At 38.7% G+C, this 19,609-nt stretch overlaps 1 protein-coding gene across 1 annotated transcript in view; it reads left to right on the forward strand.

The window, feature by feature from the left end:
* Positions 1-19,609, forward strand: part of SCFD2 (sec1 family domain containing 2) — a 442,153-nt gene that overhangs the window by 82,057 nt on the left and 340,487 nt on the right. The gene's annotated exons all lie outside the window — the stretch shown is intronic.

The following is a 19,609-nucleotide window of genomic DNA, read 5'->3' on the forward strand; positions in this document are numbered from 1 at the left end:
ATTTTATAATAAATAATATTATATATTATATATTATTTATACCATGTGCGTTAGTCACTTGGAAAATATCGGTTCTCTAAATTATGCAGATCTTCTGGATGTTGACACATATTAAAAAACCATATATGTTGCTATCCCAATTAAATCATTAGAAAATAGTTATTTGGAATGTAAGGATATAGGGACAGATATAAGCTTTCCAAAATTAAAATTTTCACATGAAAACTTACTTTTGTTCTTGGCAAATCATTGTCCTTGAAGCGATAAGCCCACTTCATTCATTTTTTTTTGGAAAATGTATAAAGAATCAGAGTTTTTCATTTGTCTTTCCAGTAAAAATTGTGTGCCATGAAAACAGGGGTTAGTTCAGTTCATAACTCAAGTAATTGCCTTAATGCTTTTCCTCAAGCCAATCATTATACTTCAGTTTGTATCAGAAGCACTTTTTGTATGTTTCCCATTTCTTTACGTAGGATATTGATGTTTTCTTAAGGGTTGAGATTTGATAAAATTAACAACATTTGGGGCGCCTGGGTGACTCAGTTGGTTAAAGCCTCTGCCTTCAGCTTAGGTCGTGATCCCAGCTTCCTGGGATCGGCCCCACATCAGGCTCTCTGCTCAGCGGGGAGCCTGCTTCCCTCTCTCTCTCTGTCTGCCTCTTTGCCTACTTGTGATCTCTTTCTGTCAAATAAATAAACAAAATCTTTAAAAAATAATTAACAACATTTACAGTTTCATCATGACCATTCCGAAGTGAAACTGACTACTTGTATAATTCAGCACCACTGCCTGTATTGGTGTGATGGCCCCAACCCCTTTACCCACCAGTGTTTTTGTAGCACGGGTAAACAAGAGTAAAAAGAGTAACTTTGCAGAGTTACTTTGCAGAGTAAGAAAATCCAGTAACATCTTAGTACTATTGTGAAAATAACTTTGGCTTTTTTGACCACTTGATAGTGTCTCAGGAACCCAGAGACCTGTGGAACATCTTTGAGAACCATCATTTAAAAGAACTCCTCATTCCCTGGGGCATAAGATTGACACAGTTTCCTAGAGATTGTTGGAATTATAGTTGGGTGTCCAAATAGAAGGGGAGAAAGCTCACTGACATTTTTTTCCCTAGATATTATTCAGATCTACAGCTAATAGTCATTTTTGTTCATTTGAAAGATATTTATTATCTGCATATATTATATATTAAGTCCTTATAGGGGATAAGAAATGTATAAAATATTTTATCTTCAAAGTCATTTAACTTTTCTGAATCTGTTTCTCCATGTGCAAAATGGGGGTTTAGCAGATTATCTGGTAATCTGATAATTAGATGAGGTGATTTATGTGAAACATAGTGTTTGTGAAATTCAGGGTGTTCTGTATAAGGAGGATATAGTATGATGGAATTATTTATTGTCTCCTAGGCAGGCAAGACACGTTATAAACATAATGACCAATGGTCTCGCAACTGCATATGAAGACTGCTCTATCACATCTGAGGGTGGAATTATTCTGTCTAAAGGATTTGTTCCCTGATCATCTCAGTTGGAAAATGTGTGGCTAGAGTACTGATTTCCAGAAATGAAAATAGAGATTAGGGATTTAGTTACCTGGTGATTATGTTGAAACCTAAGTAGTGAATTTCTAAAGGAAATATAAAGTCGATCAAGTAGAGAGAGAAGGTATAATGGTTGAGAAAAAGGGCTGAGGGCAGAGTCCTAAAGAATATCTCTATTTAGGGACGCCTGGGTGGCTCAGTTGGTTAAGCGGCTGCCTTCGGCTCAGGTCATGATCCTAGCGTCCTGGGATCGAGTCCCATATTGGGCTCCTTGCTCGGCAGGGAGCCTGCTTCTCCCTCTGCCTCTGCCTACCTCTCTGCCTACTTGTGATCTTTCTCTTTCTGTCTCTCTCTCTCTGACAAATAAATAAATAAAATCTTAAAAAAAAAGAATATCTCTATTTAGGGATATGAAGATAGGGAATATACAGAAACAGAAAGAGTTTCTTTTGAATTAATAATTAATAATGCCTGAATGCTTTAAGGCCACTAAACAAATGCCTTCCCTTTGAACTCCATCACTTAAGACAAAACTCAAGTTGTCTCCACTTCTCTGTTTTCCTCATCTGCAAAAATGGGAATCTAAGTTTCTAATGTCCCTTCTTCAAGCATCTGCTCTCTGGTCCTATATTTTCAACTTAAATTGAATCTTAAATTCTTAAATTGAATTAAATCTTTTTCTCTTCTTTTTTCCTCATCCGTCTCTTCCTCTTCCTCTTCTTCCTTTTTATTTTTCTCAACATAAAAGGTATTTTCAACATGAGACTATGGGCTAGGAGTTTAAAAACCCAAGAAAATGATATGGTGAGAAGGTCTGTGGCTACAGGGTGGGATTTATTTACCTAGAGGCTCCTCTAAGAGAAGAAATTCTTTTCTGGGTCAGAGTGGTCCCACCAAGGAAATGTCCCTTCCTGGGCAGCCTTGGATACTGCCTTCTAGATAACAGGGGTAATCTATCTGTTCCCTTCCATGCTCTCTCTTGAGTTTATGAATGTTGATGCAGTGTTTAAGTTAGCCTCAGGAAGGCTACATTTCCAAGGAAAACTAAACCATAAATGCTTCTGGTGATTTTATATTTCAGTGTTTTGTATAACTTTCAGGGAGAGCTGTTTATTTTCTATTTGTGACCCCTGGTCCCTCAGCAGTTATACTTCATTCCAAGCTATCCTGAAAACATATTTTACAATAAACTTCTGAATTTTGGAACCATTTGAATTGATTTGTGTAATTAAAATGCTATTTTCACATTAGTTTTTTACTCTTTGTAATGCTGTAGAGCTCAAAATTTGTGTAACAAGAAACATACACAATTTAAAGGATATACCAGGAAACCTTCAGTATATATGGTGTTATAAAAATGGACATCAATTCCCAGCTGTACTTTGTCCAGGTTTCATTATACAGATGGCTGTATATCCTGCCCTTCAGATCCCTACGGGAGAAGATTTATAACATCTTCCTTCTTCCTCCTTTAATAACTTGTTTCAGCATCTTTAGTCATCGCCATCGTAAAGTTTGTTTCTCATTCTGACTTAAATCTCTCCACCTGCATGTTAACCATATTTCTTTACTCTTTGACCTCAACAGAGGTGGGAAGCGGGCAATTATTATTACTCTTCTATTTCTTTAATCTGTTGAAAGACAATGCTTCATCCATTGTACAAATCTGTTTATTTTACCTGAGATAAATGATTTTATTTCAGAATCAAGAGGCTATTTAAAAAGTCAGGTCATGATCCCAGGGTCTTGGGATCGAGGCCTGAATCGGGCTCTCTGCTCAGTGGGGAGCCCGCTTCCCCCTATCTCTCTGCCTGCCTCTTTGCCTACTTGTTGATCTCTCTCTGTCAAATAAATGAATAAAATCTTTAAAAAATATATACATATATATATATATAAAAGTAATACCAGCACATGCTTCTAGAAAATTCAAATCACAATGTACATAAAATAAAATATCTTCCCTTCCCACCATCTTGCTCTTCAACATAATCTTTGTTCCTAAATTAATATCTTGCTTTCCAGGCCTTTTTCTACGTAACTAGGTAAGAAGTAAGCAAATAAATATGTAAAAATATTATGAGAACAATGAAGCAAAGATGCATAGTATCCTATAGCAATGTGTTTCGCATTGTGATTCTTTTCTCTCATTTTTATTAGTGTTTTGGCTACCCAACATAAAATACCAGAAGGAAACTTAGTGATACAGACATTGCTTATATACTTTCAACATTATATTAAATTGTTAAATTTAATCAAATTTAAAATGTGTGAAAATATTGACACAACCATGGAAAAACTGTTTGACAGTATCAACTAAAGTGAAACATATACTCACCCAGCAAACATGTGGGCATATAACAGATAGAAATGAGTGCTAATGTTCACCAAAAGGCGTGTAATAGAGTGTTCATAGCATCATTATCTATAATGGCCCCAAACTGTAAAATCTAAGTGTTCTTTAAGGCAGAATAGATGAAGAAACTTGTATGGTAATACAGAGCAATAAAGCATGGTTAGAAAAAAAAAATTGAGATTCTGGATAATGTTGAAAAAAAGTTAGACATGAAAGAGTACATATGTATAACTTATATGAGGCTCAAAAGCAGAGAAAAAAAATGGTCTGTGGTAGTGGAGATAGAAGTAATGGTCTACCTTTGTGGGATTATCGGCTGGGTAAGTATACGTATACCAAGGAGTCTCCTAGAGTATTGAATATATTCTGTATGTTGATCTGGATGGTGGTTACATGGGTAGATACATATGTAAAAATTAGTTGAACTGTGTACTTAATATTTGTATACTTTGCTTTATATTATGCTCCTCCCTTTCTACCTCCGTCATACCTGAGGTTCCTGAGTCTGGAGTTGCCGGTTCCTTCTGGGGACATGGTTCCTTCCACCGTACTACCTTTTCATGTATTCTAGACCAAGCCTTTTTGGGTGGCTGGCGGTGGGAGGTTTATTTTTATTTGTTTTCCTCCATCCTTTAGTGCTCTTCCTTTCTCCTCCTTTATCTTCCAGGCATTTATACTTTAGTTACATTTTTTTTAATATGATAAAAATGACAGTAGTATTACTATATTAAAGAAGTTGGAGTTCACTTATAATTACTTGAATATTCTCATTTCTGCTTTTGTCAGTTGTAAATAAGTATAACAGCACCATTGTGTCTCCCAATGGAAAATTTCATTCAGGTTTTATTCCAACATGTAGATTTATAGCAGTATGTCTTTTTCATAACTGAGGAAATTTGGGTATGGTCTTTTTCTTGGGGTGATGAAAATGTTCTCAGTAAATGGTGGTGATAATTATACAAGTCTGTAAATAGACTATAAACCACTCAATTATATAATTTAAGGATGAACTTTATGGTATATAACAAAGCAAAATTCACCCAAAGTTTACACATAAATTGAGAAACTCTCCTAAAATGTAGAAGAAAACAGGACATTGAAATATGATAGAAAAGATAAAAGATAAAGAGAACCAACCCAGGATATCCAAGAACTATATTAGAAGTTTCAGAAAGAAAGAGAAAGCAGAGAATAAGAAATTAGCAAAGGATGAATGTGAGACTTTCGCAGATGTGAAGGACATAGTCAGATTGAATAGGCCTATTGAGATGAAATTGGAAAGAAAAGACCTCTCAATGAGACATGATCACTGTGAGTCCTTAGAGTACAAGAGAGTAAGATCCTAAAGGCCCCAAGATGGAAAAAAGAAGCTCACCTACAAAGGAACAGGAATGAGACTAGCACACACTGTTTAGCAGCAACCCTGAAAACCAGAGGATAGTGAATGATGCATTATCAGCCACCTAGAATTCCAGACTCCAATAAACTACCATGAAGCTTTGAGGGTAAGAAAATGCCTTTTTAGGGATACAAAAACTGCTTTCTTCACAGTTCCTTTTCTGAGGTTACATAAGAATGTCCAGCAAGAAAAGGCAGTATACCAAGAAAGAAAAATCAGGGATTTAATGAAACTGTTCCAACGGAGGAGAGCAATAAAAGGAGTTCCAGGCTGCTGGCTATGCAGAAAGGCCTAAGACAAAATTTGCCCATATTCAAATGGGAGAGTGAAAGGTTTGGCATTATTCAGAGAGGGAAAAAGCCCCCAGACTCCAAAGATAGGACACTGTATTTGAGGTTAGAATACTTTAAAGCTTTAGTTAAGGTAGATAATGCAAAGGAGGGGGGGAGGGGGAGGAAGGAAGAAAGGAAAGAAGGAAAAGAAAGGGAAGGAAAGGAAAGGAAAGAAAGAGGGAGGGAGGGAGGAGGGATAGAAGGAAGGAAGGAAAGGAAGGAAGGATGGAAAGAAGGAAGGAAGGAAGGAAGGAAGGAAGGAAATACACCACAGAGCATTCTGGAAGCAAAGTGTATTATATGTATAAGGAAATGTAATCATAGCGCATAATTTGGTTCTGTCGTTAATAGTTATATAGTTTATAATGTAGGCTTTATTGATTGATTTTGAACTTTTTTTAATGAAACCATGGAAAAAGCACATAATACTAAATTATGGTTACAGAACAAAATACAAATGCCAGTCATCATGACAAGGGAAAAATAAAAGTGCAGATGATTTGCAAGATGGAAGGGGGAAATAAGAAGTAAGAGGGATGTGTAAGGGGGGCTATGATTCTTGTCTTAGAACATGAAAAGCCGTAGGATACCATCTGTATTTGACAGATCAAAAAAGGAAGTTTTAGTATATAATGTAGTTTACAAAGATAACCAAGAGATGGGGGCAAAATGTTTGAAATCTCTTGTCTGCTTATAGACTATCTCACAATCTCTTTGTTGTGTGTTCCTATCCCTTTTTATTTTTTCTGTCATTCTGATGGAGTAAGGAGTGGATATACATTATATGCCTGGTCTACTCTCTGAGCCTTTTGTGGTTTTGTTTTAAGATTGTATTTATTCATTTGAAAGAGAGAGCACAGAGTGAGAGTGAGAGGGAGAAGCAGACTCCCCAGGAAGCAGGGAGCCCAGTGTGGCTCAATCCCAGGACCCTGAGATCATGACCTGAGCCGAAGGCAGACACTTAATCGACTGAACCACCCACCCAGGCGCCCCTGAGCCTTTTGTATGCTATTTACAAAACTCCTAAACCCTCTTTCATGCACAAGATTCTGGCTGTCTTATGTCAACTCTTGAATTACATTCGAAATTTTCTCTGGTGGTGCTGCCAAACAATCAAAAGCTTAACTTTAGTAAAGTTATCACCTTTGATATATATATTGTTGTGCGTGTTTTTGCTATAATGTGTATAAATCCCTGGAAAAGTTGTTTTGCAAAATCACATACTAGGACCAAAAAAAAAAAAAAAAAAATTACCATTAGCAGAGGCCCATTCAAACATCTTTGCAGATCAGTAATCAGAGCACTGACAAAACCAGTAAGAATCTTTATAAGATACCAGCACAGTTTAAAAGATAAGCTAAATTTCTAGAAATAAAGAAATGTTACAGCTTATACAGAACATTATGTGAACAAAAGCATTGAAAGTAGCTCACTGGAAGGGGTTGCGAAGAGGAGTGGAGGCTGATTCCTTGCACTGAAGATCAGGGAGAATCAAACAGGAAGCACTTCCAAGACCGGGCCCATGGCCAGGCGGAGCCACCAGGAAGCGCTAGAGACAGACACTCATGGGCACTGCCTGTGGTGCTTGGTTCCTCTTGTGGGTTGCGGTGTTCAGTTGTGTTTGTTCACTTTGTGTTCAGCTGCTGTTCTTCGGTGGCACAAAATGTTGAAGTAATGAGAAAAAAAACAACAAATGAACAGATGTGACTTTTGTGTAATACTGAAATTATTCTGTTTGCCAATTGTATGAACAAATAAACCAGAGTTTCAGCAGGACCTCTTATATTTAAATATTTTAATATCCTGCACCTTTATTATATTAGAAAAATGATTGAAAAAGAGACAAATGAAATGCTGATTTCTGGGAATGCAAGACTTTAAACACCTAAGTTTGTTTATTCCAATTTGGGTTTTCATGAAAATGATGAATAAAAAACGTGCAATGACAGTTTTTATTATTTCTCATGCCAAGAGATTTTAAAAATTTTTAGTAGCTAAATATGCTATTTTAGACAAAATTTCTGGTGGTGGTGGTTTTCTACCATTAAGACAGTTTTATGATTAAATCAAACCTGACATTGACAGAATATTCTTTTTTTTAAGCGTATCAACAAAGAATCATATATGTGTAGATATTTTAAATATATTTTAACAAGCCACAAAACAGGTTGAGAAAATTATAACTTATCAAGTATATGAGGTTAATGAAAAAATAGGATCCATGATGCATTTGAATTCAGTTGAATTCTGTATCATAAGGATCACAAATATTAAAATGTTAAATCCTTTTATTTCCCAAATGTGTCCACTTTCCCTCAAGAGATAATTATATTTTAATACGGATTTAAAATATAGAGAATTAATGGCTGATAAAGTTTTGTTTTTCTCTTAGCTAAATCTAAGTAAGAAACCTATTTCTCTTTCTTAAAACTCTAAAAAAAAAAAAAAAAGCCCATAGCTTTTCTTATTTGAAAACTATTTTTCAGGGTGCCTGGGTGGCTCAGTGGGTTAAAGCCTCTGCCTTCGGCTCAGGTCATGATCCCAGAGTCCTGGGATCGAGCCCCACATCGGGCTCTCTGCTCAGCAGGGAGCCTGCTTCCTCCTCTCTCTCTGCCTGCTTCTCTGCCTACTTGTGATCTCTGTCTGTCAAATAAATAAATAAAATCTTTAAAAAAAAAAGAAAACTATTTTTCAGATTTCAGATCATCATCTTTCAAGAAGTTGCTATATGTTATGTAGTCTTTTTCTTTTGGAGAATAATTGTTGAAAATATTTATTTAGAAAACACCTTTAGTAGGAAAATAGCAAAAACAAAAGAAATACCCTTTCATATAAGCAATAGAATGCCATGCTGAGGTTAGTTCCACAATAAAAGCCACACTAATTTGTATGTGTGGCCAGGGATAGTGATCTGGAGAAAGGAAACGAGAACTGAGATAGTGGTAGATGACAACTCTGCTTATTCCCTGCAAATCTTATTTGGAGAGGAATCTGGAAAACCATGAGTTAGGATAGTTTCAGTCTACTAGCGTGCCAGAAACGGAACCAATACAATCTCCTGAAATAAAGGATTTGTGTCATTTCTCTGGGTAGCTCCCTAAGGGGTTTGGTTCCACCAATGAATAAATTTCCTATTTCTACACTAAACTCATCCTTTGGGATGAGTTTTAATCTCATCTCCTGCAGTCTTGATATCAACCAACTTTTGTTTTTATGGCTTTAAAAATTGTATTACAAGGCCTTCTGAATGGACATCTTAAAATCACCATGTAAGTCTGGGCGATACGCTTTTGTGGTTGTTTTGTGATGTAAGCTTCGTCCTCCTATTACTTTTCAGCACCTGCTTCAGGTTGCTTGCTGTTTTAGTCGATGTGAACAGAGTAGCTTTCTCGGGTCATCAGTCTCACTGTAGCATTTTGGTAGTCAGTTAGTTGATTTCCATTTGTTTTATGTAAGGTTGTGACTAAGTTTCCAATTTTGAAAATCTCACTAGCCTGTATTTTAAAGCACCTGTATGATGTACTTTTTTACTGAATTCCACGTAGCATGTTAATGGAGTATCAAGACATGCCTAATGATGTGTTACTAGCATTTGTATGTAAGAAAAAACTATATAGGGCACCTGGGTGGCTCAGTGGGTTAAGCCTCTGCCTTCAGCTCAGGTCATGATCCCAGAGTCCTGGGATCAAGCCCCTTATTGGGCTCTCTGCCCGGCAGGGAGCCTGCTTCCTCCTCTCTCTCTCTCTCTCTCTGCCTGCCTCTCTGCCTACTTGTGATCTCTGTCTGTCAAATAAATAAATAAATAAATAAATAAATAAATAAAATATTAAAAAAAGAGAAAAAATTATATAGAGGGGAACAGAATAGGGCAGCAAAGGCAAATAATTACTAAGTTCACAATGTAGTGTGTTGTTGCATTTCCAGTTACCAAATTCTCTATACTCTTTTGTTCCTTTGGATCACATGCCTTACCTGGGCAGGCATCATTACGTAAATATGATGACTAGAGGTGGAGCTAGGAAATGCTAACTGGATAAAAAGTTCAACTATGTTTTTTTTTTCTTCCATTTTATTTATTTTTTCAGCGTAACAGTATTCATTCTTTTTGCACAACACCCAGTGCTCCATGCAAAACGTGCCCTCCCCATTACCCACCACCTGTTCCCCCAACCTCCCACCCCTGACCCTTCAAAACCCTCAGGTTGTTTTTCAGAGTCCATAGTCTCTTATGGTTCGCCTCCCCTTCCAAATTTTTTTTTTTAATAAACATATAATGTATTTTTATCCCCAGGGGTACAGGTCTGTGAATCGCCAGGTTTACACACTTCACAGCACTCACCATAGCACTTACCCTCCCCAATGTCCATAGCCCCCTCCCCCTCTCCCAATCCCACCTCCCCCCAGCAACCCCCAGTTTGTTTTGTGAGATTAAGAGTCATTTATGGTTTGTCTCCCTCCCAATCCCATCTTGTTTCATTTATTCTTCTCCTATCCCCCTACCCCCCCATGTTGCTTCTCCATGTCCTCATATCAGGGAGATCATATGATAGTTGTCTTTCTCCGATTGACTTATTTCACTAAGCATGATACGCTCTAGTTCCATCCACGTCGTCGCAAATGGCATGATTTCATTTCTTTTGATGGCTGCATAGTATTCCATTGTGTATATATACCACATCTTCTTTATCCATTCATCTGTTGATGGACATCTAGGTTCTTTCCATAGTCTGGCTATTGTAGACATTGCTGCTATAAACATTCGGGTACACATGCCCCTTCGGATCACTATGTTTGTATCTTTAGGGTAAATACCCAGTAGTGCAATTGCTGGGTCATAGGGTAGTTCTATTTTCAACATTTTGAGGAACCTCCATGCTGTTTTCCAGAGTGGTTGGACCAGCTTGCATTCCCACCAACAGTGGAGGAGGGTTCCCCTTTCTCCACATCCTCTCCAGCATCTGTCATTTCCTGACTTGTTAATTTTAGCCATTCTGACTGGTGTGAGGTGATATCTCATTGTGGTTTTGATTTGTATTTCCCTGATGCCGAGTGACGTGGAGCACTTTTTCATGTGTCTGTTGGCCATCTGGATGTCTTCTTTGCAGAAATGTCTGTTCATGTCCTCTGCCCATTTCTTGATTGGATTGTTTGTTCTTTGGGTGTTGAGTTTGCTAAGTTCCTTATAGATTTTGGACACTAGCCCTTTATCTGATATGTCATTTGCAAATATCTTCTCCCATTCTGTCAGTTGTCTTTTGGTTTTGTTAACTGTTTCCTTTGCTGTGCAAAAACTTTTGATCTTGATGAAATCCCAACAGTTCATTTTTGCCCTTGCTTCCCTTGCCTTTGCCGTTGTTCCTAGGAAGATGTTGCTACGGCTGAGGTCGAAGAGGTTGCTGCCTGCATTCTCCTCAAGGATTTTGATGGATTCCTTTCTCACATTGAGGTCCTTCATCCATTTGGAGTCTATTTTCGTGTGTGGTGTAAGGAAGTGGTCCAATTTCATTTTTCTGCATGTGGCTGTCCAATTTTCCCAGCACCATTTATTGAAGAGGCTGTCTTTTTTCCATTGGACATTCTTTCCTGCTTTGTCGAAGATTAGTTGACCATAGAGTTGAGGGTCGATTTCTGGGCTCTCTATTCTGTTCCACTGATCTATGTGTCTGTTTTTGTGCCAGTACCATGCTGTCTTGATGATGACAGCTTTGTAATAGAGCTTGAAGTCCGGAATTGTGATGCCACCCACTTTGGCTTTCTTTTTCAATATTCCTTTGGCTATTCGAGGTCTTTTCTGGTTCCATATAAATTTTAGGATTATTTGTTCCATTTCTTTGAAAAAAATGGATGGTATTTTGATAGGGATTGCATTAAATGTGTAGATTGCTTTAGGTAGCATAGACATTTTCACAATATTTATTCTTCCAATCCAGGAGCATGGAACATTTTTCCATTTTTTTGTGTCTTCCTCAATTTCTTTCATGAGTACTTTATAATTTTCTGTGTATAGATTCTTAGTCTCTTTGGTTAGGTTTATTCCTAGGTATCTTATAGTTTTGGGTACAATTGTAAATGGGATTGACTCCTTAATTTCTCTTTCTTCAGTCTTGTTGTTGGTGTACAGAAATGCAACTGATTTCTGTGCATTGATTTTATATCCTGACACTTTACTGAATTCCTGTACAAGTTCTAGGAGTTTTGGAGTGGAGTCTTTTGGGTTTTCCACATATAGTATCATATCATCTGCGAAGAGTGATAGTTTGACTTCTTCTTTACCAATTTGGATGCCTTTAATTTCTTTTTGTTGTCTGATTGCTGAGGCTAGGACTTCTAGTACTATGTTGAATAGCAGTGGTGATAATGGACATCCCTGCCGTGTTCCTGACCTTAGCGGAAAAGCTTTCAGTTTTTCTCCATTGAGAATGATATTTGCGGTGGGTTTTTCATAGATGGCTTTGATAATATTGAGGTATGTGCCCTCTATCCCCACACTTTGAAGAGTTTTGATCAGGAAGGGATGCTGTACTTTGTCAAATGCTTTTCAGCATCTATTGAGAGTATCATATGGTTCTTGTTCTTTCTTTTATTAATGTGTTTTATCACATTGATTGATTTGTGGATGTTGAACCAACCCTGCAGCCCTGGAATAAATCCCACTTGATCGTGGTGAATAATCCTTTTAATGTCCTGTTGAATCCTATTGGCTAGTATTTTGGCGAGAATTTTTGCATCTGTGTTCATCAAGGATATTGGTCTGTAGTTCTCTTTTTTGGTGGGATCCTTGTCTGGTTTTGGGATCAAGGTGATGCTGGCCTCATAAAATGAGTTTGGAAGTTTTCCTTCCATTTCTATTTTTTGGAACAGTTTCAGGAGAATAGGAATTAGTTCTTCTTTAAATGTTTGGTAGAATTCCCCTGGGAAGCCGTCTGGCTCTGGGCTTTTGTTTGTTTGGAGATTTTTGATGACTGTTTCAATCTCCTTACTGGTTATGGGCCTGTTCAGGTTTTCTATTTCTTCCTGGTTCAGTTGTGGTAGTTTATATGTCTCTAGGAATGCATCCATTTCTTCCAGATTGTCCAATTTGTTGGCGTAGAGTTGCTCATAGTATGTTCTTATAATTGTCTGTATTTCTTTGGTGTTAGTTGTGATCTCTCCTCTTTCATTCATGATTTTATTGATTTGGGTCCTTTCTCTTTTCTTTTTGATGAGTCTGGCCAGGGGTTTATCAATCTTATTGATTCTTTCAAAGAACCACCTCCTAGTTTCATTGATTTTTTCTATTGTTTTTTTGGTTTCTATTTCATTGATTTCTGCTCTGATCTTTATGATTTCTCTTCTCCTGCTGGGTTTAGGGTTTCTTTCTTGTTCTTTCTCCAGCTCCTTTACGTGTAGGGTTAGGTTGTGTACTTGAGACCTTTCTTGTTTCTTGAGAAAGGCTTGTACCGCTATATATTTTCCTCTCAGGACTGCCTTTGCTGTGTCCCACAGATTTTGAACTGTTGTGTTTTCATTATCATTTGTTTCCATGAATTTTTTCAATTCTTCTTTAATTTCCTGGTTAACCCATTCATTCTTTAGAAGGATGCTGTTTAGTCTCCATGTATTTGGGTTCTTTCGAGCTTTCCTCTTGTGATTGAGTTCTAGCTTCAGAGCATTGTGGTCTGAAAATATGCAGGGAATAATCCCAATCTTTTGATACCGGTTGAGACCTGATTTGTGACCCAGGATGTGATCTATTCTGGAGAAGGTTCCATGTGCACTAGAGAAGAATGTGTATTCTGTTGCTTTGGGATGAAATGTTCTGAATATATCTGTGATGTCCATCTGGTCCAGTGTGTCATTTAAGGCCTTTATTTCCTTGTTGATCTTTGGCTTGGATGATCTGTCCATTTCAGTGAGGGGAGTGTTCAAGTCCCCTACTATTATTGTATTATTATTGATGTGTTTCTTTGATTTTGTTATTAATTGGTTGATATAGTTGGCTGCTCCCACGTTAGGGGCATAGATATTTAAAATTGTTAGATCTTCTTGTTGGACAGACCCTTTGAGTAGGATATAGTGTCCTTCCTCATCTCTTATTATAGTCTTTGGCTTGAAATCTAATTGATCTGATATAAGGATTGCCACCCCAGCTTTCTTCTGATGCCCATTAGCATGGTAAATGGTTTTCCACCCCCTCACTTTAAATCTGGAGGTGTCTTCGTGTCTAAAATGAGTTTCTTGTAGGCAACATACTGATGGGTTTTGTTTTTTTATCCATTCTGATACCCTGCGTCTTTTGATTGGGGCATTTAGCCCATTAACATTCAGGGTAACTAGTGAGAGATATGAATTTAGTGCCATTATTAGCCTGTAAGGTGACTGTTACTGTATATTGTCTCTGTACCTTTCTGATCTACTACTTTTAGGCTCTCTCTTTGCTTAGAGGAGTAGAGCTGGTTTGGTGTTTGCAAATTCTTTCAGTTTTTGTTTGTCCTGGAAGCTTTTGATCTCTCCTTCTATTTTCAATGATAGCCTAGCTGGATAGAGTATTCTTGGCTGCATGTTTTTCTCGTTTAGTGCTCTGAATATATCATGCCAGCTCTTTCTGGCCTGCCAGGTCTCTGTGGATAAGTCTGCCGCCAATCTAATATTTTTACCATTGTATGTTACAGATTTCTTTTCTCGGGCTGCTTTCAGGATTTTCTCTTTGTCACTAAGACTTGTAAATTTTACTATTAGGTGACGGGGTGTGGACCTATTCTTGTTGACTTTGAGGGGGGTTCTCTGCATCTCCTGGATTTTGATGCTTGTTCCCTTTGCCATATTAGGGAAATTCTCTCCAATGATTCTCTCCAGTAGACCTTCTGCTCCCCTCTCTGTTTCTTCTTCTTCTGGAATCCCAATTATTCTAATGTTGTTTCGTCTTATGGTGTCACTTATCTCTCGAATTCTCCCCTCATGGTCCAGTAGCTGTTTGTCCCTCTTTTGCTCGGCTTCCTTATTCTCTGTCATTTGGTCTTCTATATCACTAATTCTTTCTTCTGCCTCATTTATCCTAGCAGTGAGAGCCTCCATTTTTGATTGCACGTCATTAATAGCTTTTTTGATTTCAACTTGGTTAGATTTTAGTTCTTTAATTTCTCCAGAAAGGGCTTTAATATCTCCAGAGAGGGTTTCTCTAATATCTTCCATGCCTTTTTCGAGCCTGGCTAGAATGTTCAGAATCGTCATTCTGAACTCTTGATCTGACATATTACCCATGTCTGTGTTGATTAGGTCCCTAGCCTTCGGTACTGTCTCTTGTTCTTTTGTTTGTGGTGATTTTTTCCGCCTTGTCATTTTGTCCAGATAAGAGGATATGAAGGAGCAAATAAACTACTAAAAGGGTGGCAAAGACCCCAGAAAAATGCGCTGTAACCAAATCAGAAGAGACCCCTAATTGTGGGGGGGGACAAAGGGGATAAAAACAGGTTCTGAAAAAAAAAAAGGAAAAAAAAAGAAAAAAATTTAAAAAATAAAACAAATTAAAAAATATAAAAAAGAAAGAAAATATATATATATTTAGATGAACTAGTCAAAAAACGTTAAAAAAGAAAAGGGTAAAAGTTTTAAAAAATTTAGCAGAAGAAGAAAAGAGAAAAAAGAAGAAAAAATTGAAAAAAGAAAAAAAAAATTGAAGTAGCCGCAAGACTAAAGAATCATGGGGAGAAAGCCATGAGTTCCGTGCTTTGCTTTCTCCTCCTCTGGAATTCTGCTGCTGTCTTAGGTATTGAACCTGCCTTCTCCTTGATAGATGACCTTCGTCCTGGCTGGATATTTTGTTGATCTTCTGGGGGAGGGGCCTGTTGTAGTGACTCTCAAGTGTCTTTGCCCGAGGCGGGATTGCACCGCCCTTACCGGCGGCCGGACTAAGTAATCGGCTCGGGTTCGCTTTTGGGAGCTTCTGTTCCCTGAACGCTTTCCGTAGAGTTCCGGAGGACGGGAATGAAAATGGCGGCCTCCCAGTCTCCGGCCCGGAGGAGCCGAGAGCCTGGGGCCCCACTCCTCAGTGCGCCCCCAGAGGACAGCACCCAATCACTCCCGTATCCCCAGCCTCTAGCCGTGCTCCGAGCTCACCCAGCCCGCGACCAGTTCAAGGTAACCCCGAGCTGAGAGTTCAGTCCTCGGCTCTGTCTCTGCAGCCGGCTTCTCTGTTCTAATACCTGCGAGCTCTCCGACACTCTGACACCCCCGATCCTTCTGTGACCCTGCGGGGCCTGGGGCCACGCTGACCCCGCGTGGGCTTCACCCTGGTTTAGCCTCTGGAGCAATGTCCCTCAGTGGAACAGACTTTTAAAAGTCCTGATTTTGTGCTCCGTTGCTCCGCCGCTTGCCGGGAGCCGGCCCCTCCCCCCGCGGTCTATCTTCCCGTCGTTTTAGATTCACTTCTCCGCCAGTCCTACCTTTCAGAAAGTGGTTGATTTTCTGTTTCTAGAGTTGCTGTTCTTCTTCTCTTCGCTCTCCCGTTGGATTTGTAGGTGTCTGCAATGTTTAGATAAGCTATCGAGCTGATCTCCTGCTACCTGATGTAGTCTCAGGCTGCTACTTCTCCGCCATCTTGACTCCTCCCCTCAACTATGTTTTTGAATCAAGGAAACTCTTATCTTTGAGTTGAACATACAGTTATTATAATAGAAATCTAAACAGACCTTCTGATGACTTTCTCTGATGATTTTCATTTCTTTTTTTTTAAATTTTTTATTTATTTGACAGAGATCACAAGTAGGCAAAGAGGAAGGCAGAGAGAGTTGAGGAAGCAGGCTCCCCGCTGAGCAGAGAGCCCGATGAGGGGCTTGATCCCAGGACCTTGAGATCATGACCTGAGCCGAAGGCAGAGGCTTAACCCACTGAGCCATCCAGGCACCCATTATTTTCCTTTCTTGTGGTCTCTCTAAACAACAGTTAAATTGCAAATGGGGTGTATGTATTTTGAACTTAATTCTGCCTCCCTAGTTAAGAAGACAAGTTTGGAGAGTTCAGCAGTTTTGAATCTTAAAGGGCCTTTCATGCTTTCAAGACATTTTGTGTTTTCCCTTAGCAGTATTACTGTGATCATGATTAAGTAATTTTTGTATAATTGTTTAATGAATATCTCTCTTGATAGACTAAGCTCTATGTGTCCAGGAACCAAATTGCCATTACCAGCAATACAATGTGTAAACAAGCGCATGGAGGTCATGGCAATCGTGAATTGAACCCATTTCACATGAAAATTTTTTTCACGTATTTAGTGTTAATATTAAATAGGCATTAGAAGATGTCATTGTGTAAACATGTTATCATCTGCACAAAAGGCCTTCATCCCTAAATCAGGATGATATGTAATAGACTGAATTCATTAGAAGGGCATCAAGGAGATATATTTGTCTTTTGTATTTGTTCACTGTAAGGACAAAGAGTTTTGTCTGATTTGTTCACAGGTTTATTTCTAACAGCAAGAGCAGTATTGTCACAAAAATATATGTTGAATCAATGACGTATAAAAGTAATGGTACAGTTTAATAACAAGAAAGTAAACAACTGGGTGCTTGGGTGGCTCAGCGGGTTAAGCCTCTGCCTTCAGCTCAGGTCATGATCTCAGTGTCCTAGGACTGTGTCCCAAATCTGGCTCTCTGCTTAGTGGGGAGCCTGCTTCCCCACTTCTCTCTCTCTGCCTGACTCTCTGCCTACTTGTAATCTCTCTGTGTCAAATAAATAAATAGAATCTTAAAAAAAAAAAGTAAACAACCTAATAAAAAGATTTGAACAGACACTTCAAAAAACATATAGGATGGCACATAAGCACATAAAAAGATGGTCAGCATTATTCATCATTAGAAAAATACAAATTAAAGCCACAAGGAGATGTTGCTACCCATGTCTTAGAATGACTAAAATAAAAATGAGTGGTAGTAGCAAGTGCTGGTGAGGACGTGAAGTAGTAGAACTCTCATAGGTTGCTGGTGGACAGGCTGCTTTGGAAATGAGTTTGTCATTTTCTTACACAGTTAAACCTACATTTAGTATATGACCCCGTAACCCCAGGTCTAGAAATTTACCCAAGAAAAATGAAACCATTTGTCCACACACACACATACTCCCATGAAAACCTGAACCTGGATATTTGTGAAGACTTTATTCATAATTTCTAAGAACTGGAAATAGTCCAAATGATCACTAACTGGTGAATGGATAAATGAATGGCTAGGTGAACTATGGCATATTTATACAATGGAATATGATTCAGCAAGAAAAAGGAGCATACTATTAATACAGGCAACAGCACGGACGAATATCAAATGCATTAAGCTAAAGTGAAAGAAGACAGAGTCAAAAGGCTCCAGACTATGTAATTCCATTTATAGAACATTCTGGAAAAGCTCAACTATGGGACAGAGATCAGATAAACACAGAGAAGTGCTCATAAGGGCTGGGGTGGAGGAGAATTGACAGCAAAGAGGGGAAGCTCTTTGGAATGATGGAAATGTTCGGTCCCTTGATTGTGATGGTGCTTACCCAACGACATGCGTTTGTCACAACCCATGGAGCTGTACGCCAAAGAAGGGTGGCTTTTACTGTATGTCAATTATACCTTAATAAACCTGACTCAAAACCAGACAAAGAAGAAGGTGATGAGGCTCTTCTCTGTCAGCAGTTAAGCCAGTAAGTAGGTCAGTAGCTTGCCACCTTGAGGATCAGGAATCTGATCAGACTTTACCACGGAACCAAAGAAATGAGTGAGACTTGCTTCTCTACTTATCATCCCACTACTCTTCTTCTTTTTGTCGCAGGCTTATAAGTTTCTTGTGGTGAGGTCTTTAGTTTTTGTGTATTGTGGTCAAAAACCGTTTATTAAGTGATACCTGATATTTAGCGTTGTGAAAGACCCCAAACTTCCAGTGCCTCAGGGGGCTCTCACAGATGGAGCCCATGCCTTGTTTGCCACCCCCTAGAGTTGCTCTGAGAATCAGAAGATGGCTTGCTTGTGCTGTGCGAACTGTAAGGTGCTCAATAAATATAGGGGATTTCATTGCCAAATACTAAACCTAGATATAATAAACAAACTTGGATTTCAGGCATTGGAGAGCAGCCCACAAGCATAGTGTGGATAAGATGTGTAGGAAAGATTTACCTGACTCGCATCTATGTTTGGCCCCATTGCTGCCTTCCTGTCCAACAGAGAAACTCTGGTGTTCTGGAGGAACTGCAGGAATGCAGTTTGACACACTGGACAATGCAAAGTGACTCAGTCAAAGGACTTCCATAGGCAAACTTCGGACTTAGAGGCTCTAAAGAGTGAACCTTCAACAGGCATTTTGTTTTTCTGTACTATCTCTAGTCTTTCATGAGATGCGGCTCTTGTTTTAGTCTAGGTGACCATTGGGGCACATGTGCTGTATCGCTCATGCCTAGCATTTTCTTCTGATGCCTCATCTTCCGGTGCTTTTGCCACCCAGTTCTCCAGACATTTTTCATTTCATACAACAGCCAGCTTTGATCGTCATGAGTTTTGTCATGAACCCACTGATCTCAGTGGTGAGGTTTGAGCCACAGTTGTAACAGATTTCTCTTCTTACTTTCTATACATACACACACCATTAGAAATTTGGCCATTTTGCTTTTTAAATTGGTACGTACTCTGCTTGGGGAGGCACGCCATGTTGAGCTCACCAGATACTTATTTGGATGACTTTGAGAACTTACTTGTGGGGCACTACCAAATTATAAAATAAGTTCTACTAGTAATATGGCCTTGGCCAGATTACTTAGTATCTGTTTCTTTCCTTGTATGTGTGTGTGTGTGTGTGTGTGTAATTTTTAAACTTTTATTTATTTACTTTTTAAATATTTACTCATTTATTTTTTGAGTAAAAGAGAGCATGAGTGGAGGGACAAAGGGAGAGAGGGTCTCACGTATTCTCCTTGCTGAGCGTGGGGCTTCAGGCGGGGCCTGATCTTATGACCCTGAGATCACG

Source organism: Meles meles, chromosome 2, assembly GCF_922984935.1.
Source record: "Meles meles chromosome 2, mMelMel3.1 paternal haplotype, whole genome shotgun sequence".
NCBI classification, from domain to species: Eukaryota; Metazoa; Chordata; class Mammalia; order Carnivora; family Mustelidae; genus Meles; species Meles meles.